This window comes from Heterocephalus glaber, unplaced genomic scaffold, assembly GCF_053883595.1.
Source record: "Heterocephalus glaber isolate CG9 unplaced genomic scaffold, H.glaber_assembly_v1.0 deba00000936, whole genome shotgun sequence".
Taxonomy (NCBI): Eukaryota; Metazoa; Chordata; class Mammalia; order Rodentia; family Bathyergidae; genus Heterocephalus; species Heterocephalus glaber.
Genome location: NW_028258172.1, coordinates 544,738 through 569,005, shown reverse-complemented (window position 1 = coordinate 569,005; position 24,268 = coordinate 544,738). Strand labels below are relative to the sequence as shown.

The 24,268-nt window shown below is 37.2% G+C and overlaps 1 protein-coding gene across 7 annotated transcripts in view; it reads left to right on the top strand.

The window, feature by feature from the left end:
* Positions 1 to 24,268, top strand: part of Alas2 (5'-aminolevulinate synthase 2) — a 260,751-nt gene that overhangs the window by 14,600 nt on the left and 221,883 nt on the right. For 4 of the 7 annotated variants that reach the window (XM_004873550.4, XM_087208120.1, XM_004873553.4 and 1 more), the window contains exon 2: positions 11,778 to 11,833. The gene's annotated coding sequence lies outside the window, so the exon portion shown is untranslated. The remainder of the gene's footprint in view (positions 1 to 11,777; positions 11,834 to 24,268) is intronic. The other 3 variants (XM_021251245.2, XM_013068792.3, XM_087208119.1) reach the window with 1 other exon arrangement.

Sequence of the window (24,268 nt, the reverse complement as noted above, 5' to 3'; positions counted from 1 at the left end):
CTCTTTTATTCCATTCATGCTACAAGCCTACCGGTTACTATGCTAAACCAATCAGTGGGCTAATTCAATTATCATGCACCCTTAGTCCATATACAAACACTCTAGATTCAAACTCCTCTGAAAACCCCCACCTATGAATGTGTGAGGCTTTTTGGGAATATCTAAATACAAGGCATAACATTCTACCCTTGGACCCCAAAATACTCATGTGCATCCCTTTATGCAAAAGGCATTGTAGTCCATCTCTTAAAGTTGCTCAAGTCCTAACAGTTTCAGCATTGCTGAAAAATCCAAGTCCAAGGTGTCCTCTGAAATTTAAGGCAAACTCTTAGCTGTGAGCCCTTATAGAAATGAAAAGAAAGTTAAACAGTTCCAACATGTGCTGGCACAAGATAAACATTTCCATTCTAAATAGGAGAATAGAAAGGAATGGGATCAACCCAAGACCAAACCCCAGCATGGAAAAATTAACCCTATAGTTTCATGTCCAGCATCTGGGGCAATCTGTGGTGAGATGTAAAGTCCAAAGCACTTCAGTAGCTCCACCCATGTGGCACTGCTGGTGTTTATAGCCCTTGGGGCTTCTCTTTTGGCCTGGCTTTGCTTACTCCTTGTGGCTTTCCTCAGACTTTCCACATTCCCATTTTCTCCAACCTTCTGAGGTCACCACTGCACTTTCAGGTTCATACAGCTTCACATTTTTGCCCTCTTACGGGCACACTGCCTGTCCTGCCAGGACTTCTTCTGAAATTTGGGTGGAAGCCTTCCTCACCCCCACAACTCTTTCATTCTGCATGCACCTAAAACCAACACCATGTGGATGATGCCATGATCTGCTACTAGTTGGAGCAGCAACCAGGCTTCCTTCTATTTTGGCTGTAAGGGTAAAGTGCCTGGAGTGCTGAGCACTATGAACCCAATCCCAAAGAACAAATTCCATAGACCATTGTCATTCTGGAACATTGTGCTCTGGGGCTCTCTTCTCAAATTAAAATCTTTCACCTTTTGAATTTTGAGGCTGCCAAGGGTGGTTTCCTGCTGGTTTTTGTGATGTCCTCAGTCCATCTTGTCTATTGTCCTATTCCTTCTCAGCAATCATGTTCTCCTATGCTCCTTTTTTACAGTTCATAACTTTACCAGTGCTTCCTTTCTTCCAAACTCAAAACTTTAAAAATCATTCTGTTGGGCTGTTTTCTCTTGTTTCTGAAGGCACAGCTAGGCAAAAATCCTCCAAAGTATCCATGCCCCACTTCAACATTAGCCTGCCTTGAAATTTCTACCACCACCAGATAAATTAGTCCATTGCCTTTAATCTTAGTCTCCTGGAATATCTCTGGATACAGCCAAAATTCAAACAAATTTTCTGCCAAAGCATAACTCACATGGTCTGAAGTCCAACTGCTAATGCAGTCCTTGTTCCTAGCTGAAACTCTTGAGCTTGGTGTTTACTGTATACACTTCTATGAGCATTCTGGTCTTCTGAGCTCTGACCAAAATCTCCCATCAAGCTTGGTCACAGCACTCTAGGACTGCTTCTTCAGCTGGCATCTCCAAATATTTCCAAACACTTCCCACAAGCCAATTCCAGAGGGTCCTGAACAGCCCCACTCATGATAACAAAATCTCTCTAAGTTACTTTTTCATTGCTGAGACAAAATACCCAACAGTCTCAAGTTAAAGGAGGAAAGGTTTACTTAATTCAAAAGTTTTAGCAGTTCAGTCCATAGTTGGCTGGCTCCAAGAAAGAGTGTCATGTCCACAGCATGGCAGGCAGGAGGCTGCAAAGTGGCAGCATTAAGCCTCCCTTTCCCTTTTATTCCATTTAGGCTACAAGCCAATTGGTTGGTGCAACCCACACACAGGATGGGCCTTTCTATCATCCACAATCACAACTATGTTGAACCAATCAGTGGACTAATTTAGTTATTACACAACCTTAATCCATATTCACACACATCCAGCCACCTCCAAAAAGCCCCATCTATGAGTGCATGTGGCTTTTATAAGCCATAACAATTGCCAATTGCATTAACCCCAGATATGAATTAATTTATCAAAATATGTACATGATACATATGAGTAAAATTACAAAATTATAAAATATAAAAGAAGGATTAAGTAGGTCGAGGTGTATTCAATGTTTATAGATAAGAAGACTCACTATTGTCATTATTTTATTCTTTCTCAAATTGATCTATAGATTGATTGCAATCCTAACCAAAATTTCAGCAAATTATTCTGTGGCTACTGACAAATGATTGTAAGGTATATATGGAAATATAAAAGACCCTGAATAGCAACTTGCTATTGAAGATAAATACAAAGTTGGAGGGCTGACTCTACTGAACTTCATGACTCTAAATCTATAGTAATCAAGACAGTGAGGTATTAGGGAAAGAGTAGATATGCAGTTAATAGCACAGGACAGAGAAACCAGAAATAGACACACATCCATATAGTTGAATAATCTTTGACAAAGGAGCAAGTACAATGGAGAAAAGATAACCTTTACAATAAATGGTATTAGAACAACTGGATGTATATGGGGGAGAGAGAGAGTAAATAAAATAATGTAATCATAGATTTTACATTCTTCACAAAAACTAACTAAAAATCATTCATAAACCTGAATATAAAACACAAAGTTACAAACTCCTAGAACATAACAGAAGATAAAGCCTAGAATACCTTCCTTACATATAATGATAATTTTTTACATAAAACAAAAATACATAATCCCTGCAAAAAGTACTTGAGCTGGAGCTCATTAAAATTAAGAACTTTTGTTCTGAGAAAACAGGAGAAAGACAACAAGTTCTGCAATATGAGAAAATATTTGCAAATGACACATCTGATAAAGCACTTTTATCTAACACATACAAAGAACTCTTAAACCTCAACAGTAAGGAAATGTGCAACCTATTGAAAATGGCCCAAAGACCTAAGCAGATGCCTCATCAAAGATAATACATAGATGGCAAGTAAGCATAAAAATGCATTCTTTTTAAAATTTTAAAAAATTTTTTGTTTGGTACTGGGGATTGAACTCGGGACCTTGAGCTTGCAAGGCAGGAGGCAGAACCACTGAGCTAAATCCCTGGCCCATAAAAAGTACATTCAACAGGTTGGGGATTTAGCTCACTGGTGCTACACCTGCCTAACAAGCACAAGATCCTGAGTTCAATCCCAGTACCAAAAAAAAAAAAAAATACATTAAACATCATTTGTAATCAGGACTTTGTATATTTAAACAACAATGAGGTGCCACTTCATTCCAGAGATGCAAGGATGGTTCAACAGACCCAAATCAATAAATGTAATACACCACATTAACAGAACCAGGACAAAAATTGTACAATCATCAAAATAGATGAAAAAAAAGTATTATACGTAGTCTATAACACACATGATTTAAAAAAAAACTACAGACAATTTGAATAGAAAGTCTTTACCTCAATCTGATAAAAGTGATCTATAACACACCAACAGCCATCATCATATTAAATTGTCAAAAACTGAAAGCTTTCACTCTAAAATCGGAAACAAGACAACGATGCTCTCTATCACTACTCCTGTTCAATATACATCTGGAAACATTAGCCAGAAAAATTAGAGAAGATGAAGAAATAAAAAGAATAAGGATAGGAAAGGAAGAAGTTAAATTATCATTATTTGTGGATGACATGATATTCCACATACAAGACACCAAAAACTCCACCAAAAGACTTGTAGATTTAATATCTAAATTCAGTAGCATAGCTGGATACAAAGCTCACACATAAAAATCAATAGCATTACTGTGCACAAATAAACACACAGAAAGAAATTAGGGAGATAACACATTTCAAAATAGCACCAAGAAAAATAAAATAATTAGAAATCAATCTAACAAAAGAAGTAAAAAATCTTTAGATTGAAAACTACAGTACTCTGAAAAGGAGATTGAGGAGTATAATGAAATATGGAAGGATAGATATCCCTTGTTCTTGGATAGGCAGAACCAATATATGGATAATGGCTATACTTCCAAACTGTTGTATAGAATTAATGCATTTCCAATCAAAATACTAATAGCATACCTCAGAGAGGCAGAGAAAACAATCCCAAAATTCATTTGGAATTGAAAGAGACCTAGAATAGCAAACGCAATTCTGAGCAACAAAGGTAAGGCAGGGAACATTGATAAAGCAATACTGGACAATCAGACAGGCCTTTGCCTTGCCTCCATGTTTTTCCCCCCAGAATGTTTTCTTCAAGAAATTTAACGGTTTGTGCTGCTAGATAGTGCTCCTGCTAAATGTATCAAAATGTTTTGTAATTGTTTAAATTTCATAACATCTCAGGAATGTTCCGTTAGCTCTGCCCTCTTACAAGAATGTTGTTAAGCTCCGCACCCTTGCAAGAATTTTCTGTAGCTCTGCCCCTCTGCTTCAGTGAGCATGCTCACCAACCCTGTAAATCCCTGTAAGGAGGCTCTCATTTCTGGTAGAGCACTCAGACTTCAGAGTACTAGCTCCACTGAGCCCAATGGTATAATAAAGGTTTTTCTCCACCTTTTCAAGTGATCATTGGATTCTTGAGTCTTCCAATTGTGATAGCCATGACTCAGAGCTGAAACACTCAGCTGTGCCTCGGAGCTGTGGCTATAGCACTGAGCTGTTCTGCTTTGAAACAACAGCATCACAATACCAGACTTCAAATTATACTACAAATAATATAGTACCATAGGCTACAATAATAAAAACAGCATGGTACTAGCAAACCCCCCCCCCCAAAAAAAAGCAGATCTGAAGATCAATGGAACAGTATAGAAGATGTGGAAACAACTCCAAAACACTTAGCCACTTTATGTTTGACAAGGGTTCAAACACCTTAACTAGAAAAACGCTTCTTTAATAAATGATGCTGGGGGTTCCACCACTCCCAGACCAGGGGAAGGGGCTTCCAGGCTGCCCTTTCACCACTCCCAACCCAGAGTTAGGGGCTTCTGGGCCACCATTCCACTGATCCCAGCCCAGAGGAAGGGGCTTCTGGGCCACACTTTCACTGTTCCCAGCCCAGAGGTAGGGGCTTCTGGGCCACCTTTCCACTGCTCCAAGCCAAGAGGAGTTGAGCCATGGTGCCAACAGCATCCTGCCTCTGTAAAAATGAGAAGACACTTAAGCCTCAAAACCAGACATGCAGATCACCTACAGCAACCCCAAAGGGAAATGAGATGGAACACTCTGATACTCAATCACCTGGACTCTCTGAACTGGCAACAAAAGAGGATCTGGAAAAAATGAAATCAGAAATAATTTCTCTGATAACAGCAGAGACTGTGCCCATAGTACAGGACATGATAAATAAATCTAGAGAGGACACATTTTAAAAATAGAGGAGCTGAGGAACATGATGGAATCCCAACATAGGAAACAAGTGGAATCCATAAAACAGATACAAATAGATTTCCAGGAGATTAAAAACTCCATTGAAAGTCTACACAAGAGAATGAGCCAATGTGAGGACAGAATTTCAGATATAGAAGATAAGACTGAAATTAGTGACCAGGAAAAGAAAAATTGCTTCAAAATTGTAAGGGACCACGAGAAATCAATCCAGCAACTGCTAGATGATGCAAAGAAGAATAAGATAAGACTGATTGGAGTCAATGAAGAAACAGAAGAGGGCCGGGGATTTAGCTTAGTGGTTCTGCTGCCTGCCTAGCAAGCACAAGGTCCCGAGTTCGATCCCCGGTACCAAAAAAAAAAAAAAACAAAAAACAGGAGAGAGTGCAGATGACATTAAAAAAAATGTTCACAGAAGTAATGGCAGAAAACTTCCCAAGGAGGGGAAAAGAACTTGACATACAGATAAGTGAGGCATATAGGACTCCAAATAGCCTTGATCAAAAAAAATCTACACATAGGCATACAACTGTTATGATTCCAGAAACCCAACAGAACAAAGATCTACAAGAAGTTAGAGAAAAGAAACAAATCACATACAAAGGAAAGCCCCTCAGAATCACAGCAGACTTCTCAATGCAAACCCTCAAGACAAGAAGAGCTTAGAGTGATGTATTTCAAGCCCTAAAGGAAAACAGCCTCCAACCCAGATTGATGGACCCTGCAAAACTATCTTTCCAAATTGATGGAGAAATAAGAAACTTTCATGACAAAGAGCACTTCAGGAACTTCATGAATACCAAACCAGCACTCCAAAATATTTTAGATAATATCCTAGGAACAGACAATGAGGACCACAACCCCAGGAAGCACAGCAGAATGAATCCATCAGGAACAAGAAGAAATTAAATGTAAAGGGGGAGAATACAACAAAAAGAAAAAGTCATGACCTTCATCTCCCTAATGAGTATATAATTCAATCTTGTTATTGTACTGATTAGTATTTTTCTGATTCTAGTTTTGCACACCTTTCCTTGTGCTGTACTATTTATCATCTTGTGTCTACTTTTTAATTGGGTTTTCTATTAATGAGCTGTAAGAGTTCTTTATATATTCTGATCATAGGTTATATGCATTATAAATATGGTCTGTTTAAGGACTACTTTTCATTTTCTTAATGATGTCATTTAAAGTTCTAAGTTTTGATGAAATCTCATTTATCAGTTTTTTTCTTTTATACATCATGTTTTTTATATCCTAGGAAATTCTTGCCTACCCTAAATTCATAAACATTTTCCCTTATAATTTCTTCTTAAAGTTTTATAGTTTTAGTCTTTCATATTTAGGTTCATAGATCCTTTCAAGTTATTTTTATGTATGGAAATAAAAGTTTGAGGTTAATTTTTTATATACAGATACCAGGTGTTCTAGTGCCATTTGCTGAAAACACTATCTTTTCCTTTGCTCTTGAATTGAGTTTATGTTCTATAAAATATTAATGTTAAATAATCTTTCAAAACTCAGTGGACCATATATGTGTGGCTCTATTTCTAGGTTCTGTTTTATTCCAAAGAACTATATGTCTTTCCTTATACCAACGCTGCCTTGAGTACTATAGCTTTAGAGGAAGACTTAAAACTAGGTAGTAAATGTCTTCCAACACAGTTTTCTTTTGCTTTTTACTTTTCTAGGCCCTTTATACTCCTGCATAACTTCTAAATTTCAATATCCAATTCTTCACTTATAGCAAGTATACATAGACCTGAATTTTTATATATACCTTGTGTTTTCTAATCCTGCTAAATTCAATTACAATTTTTAGGGGCTCCTAGAGATTTCTTAGTATTTTCTTTGTAGATGGTCATTTCATCTACATATAAAGATTTTACTTCTACCTTGCCAATCCTATTCTAATTGTGTCATTTTATTGTCAGACTATTTTGATTTGGGCCTATGTTTCAAAGTTTAATGGACAGATGAAGAGTAGGCATATCTGCCCTTGCTCCCCACCTTAGGGAGAAAATATTGTGTCTTCTCCATTCATATAAGGCATTTTTGCTGGAAGTATGCAGTACATGTCTTTTATCTGTTGAGAAGGTTCCATTCTACCTCTAGTCTCCTGATACCTTTTACCATGAACGCCTGTAGAATTTAGTCCAATACTTTTTCTGCAACTACTGACAGGACCATATGGCTTTAACTTTCTGCTTTAAATGTTTGATATAATATATCAGTTAAAATGTATATGAGTCTGTTGTTGTCATATAAGTAGGTTTTCAAGCTAGGAATATACTTTCTTTAATAGATGCTAGTCAAATTTTATATTTCCTCCAGAGTCAGTTTTATTAATTTGTCTTCCAAGGTACTTCTTAGCAGTTGTCCAATTTATTTCAAAAAAGATTTTTGTAATATGCTTTCTATATCCTTTTAAATTCTGTAAAATCTGTGGTAATGTCTTCTAGATCTTGATATTGTAATTTTAAAAATGTATAATTGATATTGTGTTACAGGAAGAAAAGGACTAAAGGAGTAGGGGAAGTGGGAGGGGTAGGAGAAAGCAAAGAAGGAAAAAGAAAAAATATGAGAAGAGGAAAAAAATGCAAACAAAGTCTTTGCAAATAGGGAAGTGTGGAGGGTGTGAAGGGAGGGCATGGGAAGGGGAAAAAAATAAGAACCAAGAGACTCATGTAATGGTACAAGATCCCAATGATGAATGTAACTGTATTTTATACCTAAAATGTGCCAATAAATTTAATGGAAACGAAAGATGCAGGGCTAACTGGCTTTCTACATGCCAAAGACTAAAATTAGACCCATATTTCTCACCATGCACAAAAATAAAATCAAAATGAATTAAAGATCTAATTATTAAAACAGAAACACTGAATCTGCTGGAAAAGCAAATGCGTAGAACTATTGAGGACATAGGAGTACCCACATCTGAAGATTAAACCTAGACCTATATCTCTTACCAAGCTAAAATTGAATGGATCAGAGATCTAAATTTTTTTATTTCTTTATTTATTTTTGCTTAAACTGTTTTATTGATACATTTTAGGTATACAATATGTTTACATTTATCATTGAGTGCTTGTACCTGTACATGATGTATCTTGGTTCTTATTTTTTCCCCACTACATGTACACCCTTCACTCCTCCAACCTTCCCTATTTACATAGACTTCCTTTCCATTTTTTTTCTTTTCTCATAATTTTTCCTTTCCATTCTTTCCTTTCCTCATCTCTTCCCACCACCCCTACACCTTTGGACCTTTTCCTGTTTCCAAGTATCAATTATTAGTTATTAATCCTTTTATTCCTTATTTACACTCTCAGTTTCTCACACTAGAGAAACTATTCAGTATTTACACGTGTGTCCTATTTATTTCACTTAAGAGTAAGGTGTCAATGTGCATCCATTTAGCTATAAATCTCTGTAGTTTCTCATTTTTTATGGATGAGTAGTACTCCATTTTATATTTTAAAAAGCACATCTTCTTTATCCCATCACCAGTTGGGCAATTGGGCAGTTTCCAACTTTTGGCTATTACAAACTATGCCACTATGAACATGGGTCGACATATTTATTGCTGTGGTATGATTCTTTTCTTTTGGGAAGATACCCAGCAGGGGAATAGCTGGGCCAAACGAGACCTCTAATCCTAGTTTTTTTGAGGTTTCTCCATGCAAATTTCCACAGTGGTTGCACCAGTCTACACTCCCATCACCAGTAGACAAGGGTTCCTTTTTTCCCAGAACCCCGCTAGCATTTGTTATTGGTTGATTTCTTGATAGCAGCCATTCTTTATGGAGTGAGGTGGAATCTCAGTATTATTTCCATCTCTCAAATGACCAGTGATGTTGAACATTTTTTCATATGTTTACTTGCTGTTTCTACTTCTTAGTCTGAGAAATGTCTGTTCATTTCAGATGCCCATTTTTGGATTGGGTCTTTAAATCTGAGAAGTCTGATTTTTTAAAGTTCTTTATATATTCTAGGTAGTAGACCTTTGAGGAAGAGCTGGGAAAATTGTTTTTCCACATTGTGGGTAATCTCTTCACTCTGTTGGTGGTTTCTCTTGCAGTGCAAAATCTTTTTGATAAGATGAGATCCCAGTTGTTGATTCTTTGTGGTAGTTCACATGCAAATGAAGTTATGTTCATGAAATTTTTTCCTACACCAATGTCTTACAGAGTTCCACCTAACCTTTCTTCCAGCTGGTTTAGTGTTTCTGTTTTAATATTTAGATCTTTAATCCATTTCTATTTTAGTTTAGTGCATGATGAGAGATAATAGGTCTAGTTTTAGTCTTTGGCAAGTTGAAACCCAATTTTTCCAGCACCATTTATTAAAGAGGCTATCTTTCTTCCAGTGAGGATGTTTGGCTACTTTGTCAAATATGGGGTGTGGAGCACAAGGTCACAAGTTAGATCTCTGGTACCAAAAAAAAAAATGATGAGGTGGCTGAGTATGTCTGGAGTTGTTTCTGCATCTTCTAATCCATTCCACTGATCCTCAGGTCTGTTTCTTTGCCAGTACAATGCTGTTTTATCACAGTAGCTTTGTAGTATAGTTACAAAATGGGGATTGTGATACCCCCTACCTTGTCTTTGTTGCCTAGAATTGCTTTTGCTATTCTAGGTCTCTTCCTGTGCCAAACAAATTTTTGGATTGTTTTCTCCAGGTCTGTGAAGTATGCTGTTGGAATTTCAACTGGGATTGGATTGAATCTATATAGCAGTTTTAGAAATATGGCCATTTTCACTGTATGGGTTCTTCCTACCCAGGAGCAAGGGATGTCTTTCCATTTTCTGATATCCTCTTAGATCTCTTTTTTCAGAGTGCTCTAGTTTTTAGAATAGAGGTCTTTGATTTCTTCTGTTAGGTTGGTTCCTAGATATTTCTTTCTTTCTTTCTTTTTTGGATGCAATTGTGAAATAGTTGTTTCTTCCATTCCTCTCTCAGTGAGTCTGTTGTTTGTGTACGGGAAGGCTATTGATTATTATATGTTGACCTTGTATCCAGCTACTCTACTGAATTTGGTTATTAAGGCTAGAAGACTTTTGGTGGAGTTCTTGGGGTCTTCTATATAGAGTATCATGTTGTCTGCAAATAATGACAATTTAACTTCTTTGTTTCCTGTCTTAATTCCTTTTATTTCTTTCTCTTGTCTAATTGCTGTGGCTAATGTTTCCAAAACTATATTGAACAGGAGGGGTGATAGTGGACATCCTCCTTTTGTTCCTGATTTTAGTGTGAAGAATTTCCATTTTTGACCTTTTAGTATGATGTTGACTGTTGGTTTTTCATAGATGGCTTTTATCTGGTGGAGATAAAGACCATCTATTCCAATTTTCTGTAGGGTTTTTATCATAGATTTTTTTTGTCCTTGGCTCTGTTAGTATAGTGTATCACATGTATTCATTTGAGTATGTTGGACCATTCCTGCATTGCTGGGATGAATGCCACTTGGTCAGGTTGTATGATCTTCTTGATGATTTCTGCATTGTGTTTGCCAGGATCTTATTGAGTATCTGCATATCATTAGGGAGTATCTATGTTTATTGGGGAGATTGGCCTAACTTTCTCTTTTTCAGTTGGGTCTTTCTCTGCTTTGGGGATCAGTGATAACGTGAATAAAACGAAGAAAATCCTGGGTCCTGATGGCTTCACTGCTGAATTTTATGAGACATTTAGAGAACTATTGCCCCTACTGTATAAACTCTTCAATTAATTTGAAAAGGAAGCAATACTCCATAATTTATTTCTGGAAGCATGATCACCTTGATCCCCAAATGCAAACTAGTTCCAAAAATTTCTTTACCACATTGTCACTTATAGTCACAGCAACAGCTCCACTTCTTGGTACCAATTTTCTGTTAGCTTTTCATCACTGTGAAAGAATGCCAGGGAAAACCAATCTCAAGAAACCAATCTCAAGAAGCAGAGATTTATTTTTTCTCACAATTTCAGAGGATTCAGCTCCTGCTTCCGCAGCTTCATTGCTTTCAAGACTATGACAAGGCACAGGTGTCATTAATGATACTTAACTCATGCCATCCAGGAAGAAGAGAGGGTGAAAGTGTCAAATCTCTTTTCTCAAAGTGCTGTAGTTTTCAGAGTAGAGGTCTTTGATTTCTTTCATTAGGTTGATTCCTAGGTATTTCAGTTTTTTGGATGCTAGTGTGAAAGGAGTTGTTTCTCCAGTTCTTCTTTCAGTGATTCTGTTGATCTTGTACAGAAAGGCTCTTGATTTTTGTGTTCTGACCTTGTAACCAGCTACTCTTAATACTTATTGAATGTTCTAAGTAATCTATGTGATTTAACTTGCATTAATAATCTTCAAAGTAAGATGATGTAATAAATGCTCTTATTATTTTCCCTTTACAGAATAAAAATCACAAGGCACAAAGAAGAGTAAGTCACACACCTGGTAAAAAGGTAAGGTAAGTTTCAAACACAGATACCCTCACTTTTCCACAATTTTACTTCCTTACTTCATATTTAATTTACAATAAATACTGAAATGTTGGACTTCTATTACACACCCACCTTTCACTGATGTCTATTTGAAAAAAAAACTGCTTAGAATGGCCTACTCCCAAGTACCTTGGCATGGATTTTTTTTTTTTTTTGCAGTATTGGAGAATGAACCCAGGGCCTTTCCTCTGAGCTATATCCCTAGCCAATTTTTAAAATTTTGAGATAGAGTCTCACTAAACTGCCCACACTAGGCTCAGATTTGCCATTCTATTACCTTAGCCTAGAGAGTACTTGGATTATAGGTCTGCACCGCTTGACTCCACAACTATTCATCTTTTACAACTTCAGAAATTCTGATTTCATCTCTAACTAGAGAATTAATGGATCCCCTTCACGGTGGGGCAATAGAAATATTTAAACATGAAAATATATTTAATCATGAAATATTTAGCTTATTATGACAATATTAGAGATCTTGGCATCTCTCAGCACTCCTTAAGTGTAAGTTCTAGTGTTGCAAAATTGCTCTTCCATATTCACCAGGGAACACCATCCAACACTTAGAGACTGCTTAGTAAAACCAAGTTATCACTGTGCATTTTATTTCTTTAAGCCTCATTTTAAAATATTCAATATTTAGATATTGAGCCTTCACCATGTTCCAATCGCTGGAATAGGTTTGCCAAATAAGACACAACTGGAGAAGATATCACAGACTAATAAGAAGACAGACAAGAGAAAATAAAATACAGTGTGATACTACACTAAAAATATAGAAAGGGAAAATTACACAGATGATAGAAATCACGCAGGGTCCTTATGGAAGGTGTTTCTTGAGCTTAAAAATCATGTTCCTGGAGGCAGAGATATTGCTAACAGGCTAGCACATGTCAACCAGGTATGTAGAGCCTTGTCTCTTAAATATGCTTCAAAAGAGAAGTCAGAAGCATTTTGGCTATGCTCCAAAAATATACTTAAACTCATATTCATGAGAATTCTATTTCCTAGGCCCCACACTATCTCAAGTATACACAAAAATGCCATTGACAGATGAAACTCCATCTTGTAAACAGTGCAGGGTTCAAGAACATAATAACTTAAATTGGAAAATGTGGAACTCATAATGACCTTGAAATATCTTTTCTTATATGTGCATTCTTATATTTGCCCTCCCACACATACAGAATAACCCTAATAATCCAAAAATCATAAAAGCAGTACTTTCTCCTGCTTTCAATTTTCAAAAGTATTCCTATGCCCAGATATTGGTCCAGGAGGAGGGTAGGTGATATATGTTTATGGTGAGGAAAAAATCCAGGTAAATTTAATAAATAGTCTTGCTTTAAACCAATATTTATTTCAAGAATGTAAAGGGCAGTGTTGAAAACATGGAAAATAACCTTTGAGTGGCTTTTTCCACTATTTTATGGTAATCATTTTTTATTTAAAAAGTTTTTTATTAGTATATGTTTGCAGTTTGAAACTGTTTTAGCCAATAAAAGGCTATGAAGTATATGTTGATATTCAACATTTTTTGAGAAATGTGGTTGTAATTAAAAAATAAATGCTGCAGGATATTTAAGTTTTGTTTTCTTTTCAGAAAATGTTAAATATACCTGGATATTTTTATTTTTTCCATTGGTACATATTTGTAGTATATAATGATTATATTTAATGTGGGAAATTGGTACATGTACATGACACTTCTTAATTCTTAATTTCTTGATTCTGTTTTTAATCCCTTTCCCTACTTCCCTGCCTCCTCATCCTTGCATATATATGCATGTATTTGTGTGTATTTATACATGTTTGTAGTACATGATGATCACATAGGGACTTGGTGTATGTACAGAACATTTCACAACCCCCCCTTTTGATGTCCTTTCCATCCCATCCCTCCCTTCTACCTCCATCTCTCAGTTTTCTTCCCATATACCAAAGATCCAGCTCATGATTTCCTACTGTCTGTATTTTATTTTCCACTTTAGAGTTTCTCACATAAGACAAACCATGTGATATTTAAGCTATGTGTCTGATTTACTTCACTTAACATTATCATCTCCAGGTGTATCAACTTTCCTACAAATGACTCAACTTTATCATTTATGGCAGGGTATTACTCCAATGTATGTAAATATATTTTTTAATCATTCCACTGTTGATGGACACATAGGCTACTTCCAATATTTAGCTAATATGAAGTTTGGTGCTATAAACATGTGTCACTGTAATATGATGTCTTTAACTCTTTGGGGAAGATATCTAGAAGGGGAATAGGTAGGTGGAGTGAAATTTCTTATTTTAGCTTTTTGAGGAATTACCATACTGATTTCCATAGTGGTGTACCAGTTTATATTTCCACCAAAAATAAAGAAGTGTTCCTTTTCCCCCAAAGCCTTTCAAGCATTTGTTATTATTTGATTTATTGAAGATGGCTATTTTCTGGAGTGAGATGAAATCTCAGTGTCAACTTGCATTTCTTGAATGACCAACAATGTTGAACATTTTTTCATGCATTTATTAGCCATTTGTACTTCTTCATGTGACAAGTGTCCATTTCAGATACCCGTTTACTAAATTGGGCCTTTAAATTTGAGAGATTATGTAAAGGTGCAAATTGCCAATGATGAATGTCATTATATTGTATACCTAAAATGTACCAATGATTAGAATGAATAATCGATAATGCAAAATAGGAAGAAAAGTTCCAAAGGGGTAGCAGTAGTGTGAGGGGCAGGGGAAAGGAAAGAAGGAAAACAAAAAATGATGAGAAATGGAAAAAATGGAAATAAAGTCTTTGTAAATAGGGAAGGACGGAGGGGGTGAAGGAAGGGCAGGGGAATGGGGAAAAAATAAGAACCAAGATACATCATGAAAGGTACAAGATCCCAATGATGAATGTAACTGTATTGTATACCTAAAATGTACCAATAAACTTAATGGAAAAAAATTCCAACTCCAATGAGTTTTTGAGAATATCAAATGAGATAATATATATCCATTTATGTATAATATATATCAAGGGCTAATTTTAGTTTATGATGCATAATTAGGGTCTATAAATATAAGCTTTTATTTATATTATTCTCTTTAAAGAGAATATGGATACTTAAATATGACTATATCACACAAACAGAAAAAAACAGGAGAAAGTACAATTGACATAAAAAACCTGTTCACAGAAGTAATAGTAGAAACCTTCCCAGACAGAGGTAGAGAATTGGACATACAGATAAGTGAGGCATATAGAACTCCAACTAGCCACGACCAAAAAAAATCTACCCCTAGACATATAAGAATCAAGATCCCAGAGACCCAACAGAAGAACAAAATCCTACAGGCAGTTAGAGAAAAGAAACAAATCACCTATAAAGGAAAGGCCATCAGAATCACAGCAGATTTCTCAACACAAACCCTCAACTCAAGGAGAGCCTAGAGTGAAGTATTTCAAGGCCTAACAGAAAATAACTTCCAACATAGACTGTTGTATCCGGCAAAATTATCTTTCAAAATTGATGGGGAAAATTAGATACTTCCATGACAACATGTGAGAAATTTCATGAACACCAAAGCAGCACTCCAAACAATTCTGAGCAATATCCTAGAAAAAGGCAATGAAGGTCACAACTCCATGAGGCTCAACAGAGGGAAGCCACCAGGCAAGGTAAGAAACTAAAGGGAAAGGGGGAAAAAGAAATAAGAGCCAACAAGAGTAAAATATCATGACAAGGATGAGTCAATATCTATCAATTATAACTATCAATGTTAATGGCCTCAATTCACCAATCAAAAGAAATAGACTGACAGAATGGATTAAGAACCAAAACCCAGCAATATGCTGTACACAAGAAACAAATCTAACTCAAAAAGAAATTCATAGACTGAAAGTAAAAGGATGGAAAATGGCTCTCCACATGACAAGAACCCAGAAAAAAGCAGGGGTAGCAATCTTATTTGCAGGCAAAGTAGATTTCAAACCAAAACTAATTAAGAGAGACAAAGATGGTAACTTCATCCTCATGAAGGGAACAATCCAAGAGGAAGAGATGACAATCCTAAATATATATGTACCAAATAAGAATGCCCCCAATTATACAAAACAAATATTAATGGACATGAAAAACCAAATAAGCACTAATACAATTGTAGTGGGGGACCTCAATATCCCACTATCACAAATAGACAGATCATCTAGACAAAAAATTAACAATGAAATTCAAGAACTGAACCAAGCTATTGAATAAATGGACTTAATAGATATTTACAGAGTGTTCCACCCCACAAAATAAGAATGCACATTCTTTTCAGGTGCACACGGGTCACTCTCCAAAATATACCACATGCTAGCTCATAGGATATGTCTAAGTCAAGGTAAAAGAATTGAAATTACTCCCTGTATAGTATCAGACCACAGTGCAATAAAATTGGAGATCAATGACATGAGAAACTGCAAAACTCCCACAAACATCTGGAAATTTAAGAACACCCTCTTGAACAACCAATGGGTCATATAGGAAATTAAAGAAGAAATTAGACAGTTCCTACAAGTAAATGATAATGCCACTACAACATACAGGAATCTGTAGGACACAATGAAAGAAGTTCTATGAGGGAAATTCATAGCAGTGAATGCCCATATTAGGAAAACAGAGAGAACTCAGATAAATAACCTAATGCAGAACCTCAAACTCCTAGAAAAAGAAGAGCATAACAAACCCAAAGCTCACACAAGAGAGGAAATTATAAAGATCAGAGCAGAAATCAATGCAATGGAGACTAAGTGAATGATACACAAAATTAGTGAATCAAGTTGGTTTTTTTAAAGAATAAATAAAATCGATAAACCTTTAGCCAACCTTATCAAAAAAAGGAAAGAAAAGACTCAAATCCATGCAATTAAGAATAAAAAAGCGGCAGTCACAACAGACCCAGCAGAAATCCAGAGGATCATCAATACCTACTTTGAGAACCTGTACTCTAATGAAATGGAAAATATAGAAGAAATGGACAGATTCCTAGATACATATGAATTGCCAAAGTTTAATGAAGAAGATATAGAAATTCTAAACACCCCAATTGCAATGAGTGAAATTGAAAATGTAATAAAATATTTACCAACAAAGAAAAGCCCAGGTCCTGATGGCTTCACTGCTGAATTCTACAAGACATTTAAAGAAGAACTAATGGCATTACTCTTTAAATTCATTAAGGAAATTGAAAGGGAAGCAATACTTCCAAATTCATTCCTGCAAGCAAGTGTTACTTTGATTCCAAAACCAGGGAAAGAACCAACCCAAAAAGAGAACTACAGACCAATCTCCCTAATGAACATAGATGCAAAAATCCTCAACAAGATACTGGCAAACAGAATACAGAGGGTCATTAAGAAGATCATACACCCTGACCAAGTTGGATTTATCCCAGGAATCCAAGGATGTTTCAACATTCATAAATCAATACATGTAATACACTATATTAACAGAGTCAAGGACAAAAACCTTATGATCATCTCAATAGATGCAGAAAAGGCATTCGACAAAATCCAATACCCATTCATGATAAAAAAAAAACCCTACAGAAAATTGAAATAGATGGTCTTTATCTCAACCTGATTAAGGCCATCTATGAAAAACCAACAGCCAACATCATACTAAATGGCCAAAAACTGAAAACTTTCACGCTAAAATCAGGAACAAGACAAGGATGCCCACTATCACTACTCCTGTTTAATATGGTTCTGAAAACATTAGCCATAGCAATTATAAAAGATAAAGAAATAAAAGGAATAAAGATGGGAAAGGAAGAAGTGAAACTGTCATTATTTGCTGATGATATGATACTTTACATAGAAGACCCAAAAAACTCTACCAAAAGACTTCTAAACTTAATTGACAGATTCAGTAGAGTAGCTGGATATAAGGTCAACACTCATAAAACAATAGCCTTCTTATATATAAATAGCAGACTCACTGAGAGAGAAATTTGCGAAACAATTCCTTTTACAAAAACATCCAAAAAATGAAATATCTAGGAATCAATCAAACAAAGGAAGCAAAAGACCTCTACACTGAAAACTACAGCACTCTGAGAAAGGAGATCAAGGAGGATATAAGAAAATGGAAAGACATCCCTTGTTCCTGAGTAGGAAGACCCATTATAGTGAAAATGGCCATACTTCCAAAACTACTATATAGATTTAATGCAATGCCAATGGAAATTCCAACAATATACTTCACAGAACTAGTGAAAATATTCGAAAAATTCATTTGGAAGCAGAAGAAACCTAGAATAGCAAAAGCAATTCTAAACAACAGAGACATGGCTGGGGGTATCACAATCCCCAACTTGAAACTATACTACAGAGCTACTGTGATAAAAACAGCATGGTACTGGCAAAGAAACAGACCCGAAGATCAGTGGAATAGATTAGAAGATGCAATAAATGGTGTTGGAAAAACTGGAATTCAACCTGCCAGAGAGTAAAACTAGACCCATACCTATCACCGTGCACTAAACTAAGATCAAAGTGGATTAAAGATCTAAATATTAAGACAGAAACACTAAACTTGCTGGAAGATAAGTTAGGTAGACCTCTTGATGACATTGGCATAGGCAAAGACTTTAGGAACAAATCCTCAGTAGCACCGGAGCTAGCACAAGAATCAACATGTGGGATCTCAGCATATCAAAAAGCTTCTGCACTGCAAGAGAAACTACCAACAGAGCTAAGAGACAACCTACAATGTGGGAAGAAATTTTTAGCAGCTGTACCTCAGAAAAGGTCTACTATCAAGAATATATAAAGAATTGAAGAAAATCAGACCCCCCAAATTCAAACACCCAATTCAAAAATGGGCATCTGAAATGAACAGACATTTTTTCAGACAAAGAAGTAAAAGCAGAGGCAGGTCTGCCCATGCCCTACCAAGGTCCTGAGTCACATGGAACACGCCAAATCAGCCTGCTGCACACAGGCAGATCTGTGCATGCCCTACCGAAGTCCCAAGTAGTGCAGAAGATGCCGAATCACCCCGTTGCAGACAGGCAGGTCTGCCCACACTCTACCGAGGTCCTGAGTCCCACGGAACACTCTGAATCAGGCTGCTGCACACAAGCAGGTCTGTGCATGCCCTACTGAGGTCCCCAGTCATGCGGAAGACACTGAATCACCCCACTGCAGACAGGCAGGTCAGCCCACGCCCTACTGAGGTCCCCAGTGGCACAGAACACACTGAATCAGCCCGCTGCAGACAGGCAGGTCTGTGCATGCCCCACGGAGGTCCCGAGTTGAACAGAAGATGCTGAATCACCCCACTGGAGAAAGGGAGCCACCTGGTTCCACACTACAAAGACGCAGAGGACACCAGACCACCAGACCAAGGTACTGAGTCCTGCTGCTCCCGGCCCAGAGGTAGGGGCTTCTGAGACGCCGTCCAACTGCTCCTGGTCCAGAGGAAGGGGCTTCACGGTCACCATCCCTCCTGCTGCTCCCAGCCCAGAGGAAAGGGCTTTTGGGCCATCTTCTGTCCCACTGCTCCTGGCCCAGAGGAAGGCGCTTCTGGACCACCATCCCTCCCACCACTCCTGGCCCAGAGGTAGGGGCTTCTGGGCCACCATCCCACTGCTCCTGGTCCAGAGGAAGGGGATTCCCAGCCACCATCCCTCCCGCTGCTGCCAGCCCACAGGAAAGGGCTTTTGGGTCACCATCCCTACCGCTGCTCCCAGCCCCTGTCCCACCTCTTCCAGCTCAGAGGAGGTAATCCCTGCAGGCACTAACAGCCGCTCACCCCAGTCGACATGAGAAAACATGTAAATAAGTCTCAAAACCACATTTCCAGATCACCTACAGCAACCCCAAAGGGAAATGAGATGGAACACTCTGATACTCAACCAACTGGACCCACTGAACTGGCAACAAAAAGGGATCTGGAAAAAATGAAATCAGAAATAATTTCTCAGATAACAGGAGAAATTGTGCCCCTAGTGCAAGACATGATTCATAAATCTAGAGAGGAGCTGAGGAACATGTTGGAATCCCAAAATAAGAAACAAATGGAATCCATAAAACAGATGCAAATAGATTTCCAGGACCTGAAAAACTCCAATGAAAGACTACACAGCAGAATGAGCCAGGGTGAGGACCGAATTTCAGATATAGAAGATAAGATTGCAATTAGTGACCAGGAAAAGAAAAAATGCTTCAAAATTATAAGGGAACATGAGAAATCAATCCAGCAGCTGCTAGATGATGCAAAGAAGAATAACATAAGACTGATTGGGCTCAATGAAGAAACAGGAGAGAGTGCAGATGACATAAAAAATCTCTTCACAGAAATAATGGCAGAAAACTTCCCAAGCATGGGAAAAGAGCTTGACATACAGGCAAGTGAGGCATATAGGACTCCAAATAGCCTTGATCAAAAAAATCTACACATAGGCATATAATTGTTACGATTCCAGAAACTCAACAGAAGAACAAAGTTCTCCAAGCAGTCAGAGAAATGAAACAAACCACATACAAAGAAAAGCCCATCAGAATCACAGCAGACTTCTCAACACAAACCATCAAGGCAAGAAGAGCTGGGAGTGACATATTCCAAGCCCTAAAAGAAAACAGCCTCCAACCCAGATTGATGTACCCTGCAAAACTATCTTTCAAAATGGATGGAGAAATAAGATACTTTCATGACAAAGAGCACCTTAGGAACTTCATGAATACCAAACCAGCACTCCAAAGAATTTTACACAACATCCTAGGAACAGACATTGAGGATCACAACCCCAGGAAGCAAAGCAGAATGAATCCATCTGGCATGTCAAGAAATTAAATGTAAAGGGGGAGAACCCAACAAAAAGAAAAAGTCATGCCAATGACAAGTCAATATGTTTCAGTTATAACCATCAATGTTAATGGTCTCAATTCACCAATCAAAAGAAATAGACTGGTAGAATGGGTCAAGAAGCAAAATCCAACAATATGCTGCATACAAGAAACACACTTCATTCCAAAGGAAACTCATAGACTGAAAGTTAAAGGGTGGAAAACAATACTCCATGCAACAGGAACCCCAAAAAAAGCAGGAGTAGCTATCGTCTTTGAAGATCAAGTAGATTTCAAACAAACACTGATTAAGAGAGATGAAGAAGGACACTACATCCTTGTAAAGGGAAGAATCCAAGAGGAAGAGATGACAATCATAAATATCTATGCACCAGACACTAGTGCACCCAACTATATAAAACAAATACTAACAGACATGAAAAGTCATATATGCACTAATACAATTGTAGTGGGGGTCCTCAACACCCCACTGTCACAAATAGATTGATCAACTAGACTAATAATAAGTAATGAAATACTAGAAAACAATTGAACTCTTGAACAAATGAACTTAACATGTTTACAAGGTCTTCCACCCCACAAATTCAGAATACACATTCTTCTCAGCTGCACATGGGTCATTTTCCAAAATAGACCACATACTCACACATAGAACATGTTTAAGTAAGTACAAAGGAATTGAAGTTATCCCCTGTATATTATCAGACGATAGTGCGATGAAATTGGAGATCCATAGCAAAAGAAACTCAAGTAATTTCATAAACATGCGGAAATTCAACAACACACTTCTGAATAACCAATGGGTCATAGAGGAAATTAAAGAAGAAATCAGACAGTTCCTTCAATTAAATGGCAATGACAATACAACATATCAGAATCTATGGGACACAATGAAAGCAGTCTTACGAGGGAAATTCATAGCAGTGAACACGCAAATTAGGAAAACAGAATGAGCGCAATTAAACAACCTGATGCTGAACCTCAAGTTTCTAGAAAAGGAAGAGCAAGACAACCCCAAAGCTCATACAAGGGAGGAAATTATACAGATCAGAGGAGAAATCAATGCAATGGAGACTAAGAGAATGATACAAAAAATCAGTGAAGCAAAGAGTTGGTCCTTTGAAAGAATCAACAAAATTAACAAACCTTTAGCCAACCTTGTCAGAAAAAGGAAAGAAAAGGCCCAAATCCATGCAATTAGGAATGAAAAGGGTGAAATCACAACAGACCCAGCAGAAATCCAGAGGATCATCAATACCTACTTCCAGAACCTATACTCCAATAAGATGGACAACACAGAAGAAATGGACAGATTCCTAGATACATATGAATTTCCAAAGTTGAATGAAGAAGACCTAAAAATTCTGAACAACCCAATATCAACCAATGAAATTGAAAATGTAATTAAAAACTTATCAACTAAGAAATTCACAGGCCCTGATGGCTTCACTGCTGAATTCTACAAGACATTCAGAGAGGAACTGCTGCCACTACTGTTTAAACTCTTCAGTGAAATTGAAAAGGAAGCAATATTCCCAAATTCATTCCTGGAAGCAAGCATCACCTTGATCCCCAAAGCAGAAAAATACCCAACCAAAAAGGAGAACTATAGGCCAATCTCACTAATGAACATAGATGCAAAAATCCTTAATAAGATACTGGCAAACAGAATGCAGAAGATCATCAAGAAGATCATACAGCCTGATCAAGTGGGATTCATCCCAGGGATGCAGGGATGGTTCAATATATGAAAATCAATTAATGTAATACACTATATCAATAGAGCCAAGGACAAAAACCATATGATTATCTTCATAGATGCAGAAAAAGCATTTGACAAAATCCAACATGCATTTATGATAAAAACCCTACAAAAAATTGGAATAGATGGTCTCTACCTCAAACTGATAGAAGCCATCTATGAAAAACCAACAGCCAATATCATACTAAATGGTCAAAACCAGAAATCCTTCACACTAAAATCAGGAACAAGAGAAGGATATCCACTATCACCACTCTTGTTCAATATAGTTCTGGAAACATTAGCTGTGGCAATTAGACAAGAGAAAGAAATAAAAGGAATAAAGATAGGTAATGAAGAAGTCAAATTGTCATTATTTGCAGATGACATGATACTCTATATAGAAGACCCCAAGAACTCCACCAAATGTCTTCTAGACTTAATAACCAAATTCAGTCAAGTAGCTGGTTACAAGGTCAACACACAAAAATCAATAGCTTTCCTCTACACCAATGACAGACTCACTGAGAGAGAAATAGGGCAAATAATTCTTTTCACAATAGCATCCAAATATCTGAAATACCTAGGAATCATTCCAATGAAAGAAATCAAAGACCTCTACTCTGAAAACTATGGCATTCTGAAAAGAGAGATTGCACATGATATCAGAAAATGGACAGACATCCCCTGCTCCTGGGTAGGAAGGATTAATATAGTGAAAATGGCCATACTTCCAAAACTCCTATAAAGTTTTAATGCAATTCCAATTGAGATCCCAGCAGCATACTTCATAGACCTTGAGAAAACAATCCAAAAATTCATTTGGAACAAGAAGAGACCCAGAATAGCAAAAGCAATTCTAGGTAACAGAGACATGGCAGGGGGTATCACAATCCCCAACCTGCAACAATACTGCAAAGCTACTGTGATAAAAACAGCATGGTACTGACAAAGAAACAGACCTGAGGACCAGTGGAACAGATTAGAAGATGCAGAAACGACTCCAGACACACTCAGCCATCTCATCTTCGATAAAGGAGCCAAACACCCTCACTGGAAGAAAGATAGCCTCTTTAATAAATGTTGATGAAAAAATTGGGCTTCAACTTGCCAAAGATTAAAACTAGACCTGTATCTCTCACCATGCACTGAACTAAAATCAAAATGGATTAAAGATCTAAATATTAAAATAGAAACTCTGAACCAGTTGGAACAGAGGTTAGGTAGAACCCTTGACATCGGTGTAGGAAAAGATTTTATGAACAAAACCTCAGTTGCCCATGAATTAGCACAAACAATCAACAAGTGGGATCTCTGCTTATTAAAAGGCTTCTGCACAGGAAGAGAAATCACCAGCAGTGTGAAGAGACAACTCACAATGTGGGAAAAAATCTTCACCTGCTCTTCCTCAGACAAAGGTGTACTATCTCTAATCTATAAAGAACTTAAAAAGATCAGACCTCCCAAATTTAAAGACCCAATCCATAAATGGGCATCTGAAATGAACAGCATTTCTCAGACAAAGAAGTAGCAATAGCAAATAAATACATGAAAAAATGTTCAACATCACTGGTCATTGGAGAGATGCAAATGAAAACAATGCTGAGATTCCACTTCACTCCAGAAAGAATGGCTGCTATCATGAAATCAACCAATAACAAATGCTGGTGGGGCTGTGGGGATAGAGGAACCCTGCTCTACTGCTGGTGGGAGTGTAGACTGGTGCAAGCACTGTGGAAATCAGTATGGAGATACCTCAAAGAACTAGGACTGGAAGTCCCATTTGACCCAGCTATTCCACTGCTGGGGATCTTC